Raw genomic sequence first — 2,687 nt, 5'->3', positions numbered from 1 at the left:
GCTCGAATTTCCCGCGAAAACCTACCCGTACCACTCAAATTAGAAAACATTATTATAAGCTAATCGTTGTGAATTGGGCTAAAGTAAGGAGATAGTTTTGAACACTGGCTGGTTATGTTCTTGCTCAAATATTGATTTCGGATCATTTTTAACCAAAAAAAGTTACGGACTGCAGCTTTAAGTATATATATATATATACATATATATATATATTAATATTTTTCATGCATGCACATATTTGGTTATTTATTCATTCAATTTTCTATTTATAAATATAGATATATTGGATATAAATATATCTATTTGCTAGAGGCAGCCCTTCTTTTTTCCCACTTTTTATTTAATGGACATGTTCACCAAAGCTGTTATTTGAACACTGTCAGATCACGTTCACACTCTGACTCTCTCTTCACAGCAGGTCTAAAGTAACCTAAAGTGTTGAAGGAAGGTGTGAATTACAGTTGACTGTGTATGTGCTGAGGGTAAAGACAATTCACGTTTCCATAAACACTTTCCATTATGTCTGAAAGAATTACAGACATCTGAAAATGTGCTGAAGGCTGTGATTAATCCATGTGGTCTGAGGGATCAGTTTCATGTCCATATAAATGATATCACAGTGACAGATAGTCCTTCTGCTGCTGCTGCTCAGGCCCCAGGGCTTGGGAAATGTGAACATCATTTCATGAAGTTAATGAGGTGACCCTTTGCCTGGATGGGGGCATTTTTTTGTTATTTATTATTGTTTTGGAAAAATAAGGTAGCTGCATTTACAGCCGAGATTCTGGAATGGTTTGGCACCAGGCTGAAGATTTTACATACAACAGTCAAGTGGTGACTCAACAGAGCACCAGAGCTGTTCATAATAATTTGTAAATAAAATAAAATAAAATGAAAATAAAAATAAAATAAATTAATTAAAAATAAAATAATTTAAATGCATCTTTAAATACAAAATAAAAAGTACAATTAAATAAAATATTATTTAATTGTATTATAAATTATAACAACAACAACAACAACAACAATACTTTGATATTTAAATGAAATGAAATGAAAATTACAAAATAATTAGAATATGTAATAATAAATAATAATAAATGTAACATTAACAGAAATGAAAATAAAATGAATAGTTAAAATATTAAATTATAATAACAATAATATACATTAATATAAAAATGAAAAATCATACAAATAATAATGTAACAAAAATAATTTAAAAGATAAATAATAATTACAATTTATCATTAAATTAATAATAAAATAATACACAAACACTTAAAATAATAATAAAAAAATATCAAAAATTATATCTGGTGTCTGAATAATTTTTGGTTTGACTGAATATAGCTACATATGTTTGTAAAAAATACAAAACACACACAATTTTTTTTAGTCAGATTGAGGCATTTTTTCCCACAATACTTTAGCATTAAATGAATATTCTTAGATAATCTTAACTGAACATGAGGGTAAATAAATAAGTAAGTTTTTTTCATATCCTGACCCTCTATATACCCTACTATAGAAAATATAATGTTTTCTGTAAATAATACAACACACACAAATATGGGGGTGTGGTATTTATTCAACACTACTTTGGCATTCATTTATTTTCTTAGCTAATCTTAAAGGAATAGTTCACCCAAAAATGAAAAGTTGCTGAGAATGTACTCACCCTCAGGCCATCCAAGATGTAGATGAGTTTGTTTCTTCATCTGAACAGATTTGGAAAAATGTAGCATTACATCACTTTCTCACTAATGGATCCACTGCAGTGAATGGGTGCCGTCAGAATGAGAGTCCAAACAGATGATAAAAACATCACAATATTCCACATGGCCCCTGCGAAAGGATGACACGCAAATCTGTGAAGCGCTCCATCTTTTAGGGGAAGTCGTGGCCTAATGGTTAGAGAGTCGGACTCGTAACACAAGGTTGCGGGTTCGAGTCTTGAACCGGCAGGGATTGTAGGTGGGGAGAGTGTGTGTGCACTTTGGAAATGCAAAATGCAGAGCACTAATTCCGAGTATGGGTCACCATACTTGGCCACATGTCATGTCACTTTTCACTTTTCAAGAAATCAACACCATTCCAGTCCATCAATTAATGTCTTGTGAAGTGGAAAGCTGCTTGTTTTTTTTTCTGGTACAATCCAACATTTAACAATGTGGCCACTTATTTGAGGACAATAAATCCACCTGAAGCAGCTTCTCACATCTTCAGAATTATAAACCCCAAATCAAAGTCATAATTGACATTATGACCAGGTCTCATGGTTTATTCATCAGTATCAAGTTAATGAAGCTGAAATTTCAGAGAACATCACAGGAGGAGTTGAAAGTGTCAGAGGTCAGTGTTGCTGAAAGGACACAGATGTCTGTCCAGATGTCTCTGATGCTCTTCATATGAACATGAGAGGTAATGTACAGTCAGCAGATCAGACGCTCCTGCAATCTGCTGACTGATCCTCTTAACAAACACTCTAATGTAAAAGACATCATATACGATCTTTTTAATTGCATGTCTGTACATTTTTTACAGCAAAGTGAGTGTGATGATGCAAAAGAGGGAGTTTATTTACCATGACACATTACTGAAATTAACCCAGGACAAAGACAAGGTGCGTACTAATTACATCTTAATATTTAAACACTCTCTGAAACAAGGGAAACACATTAAAA

The sequence above is a fragment of the Sinocyclocheilus anshuiensis genome, unplaced genomic scaffold (genome assembly GCF_001515605.1).
Source record: "Sinocyclocheilus anshuiensis isolate Anshui unplaced genomic scaffold, SAMN03320099.WGS_v1.1 scaffold376, whole genome shotgun sequence".
Lineage (NCBI taxonomy): Eukaryota > Metazoa > Chordata > Actinopteri > Cypriniformes > Cyprinidae > Sinocyclocheilus > Sinocyclocheilus anshuiensis.
The sequence above is the reverse complement of the archived record's forward strand: the minus strand, read 5'-3'. Positions refer to the sequence as shown.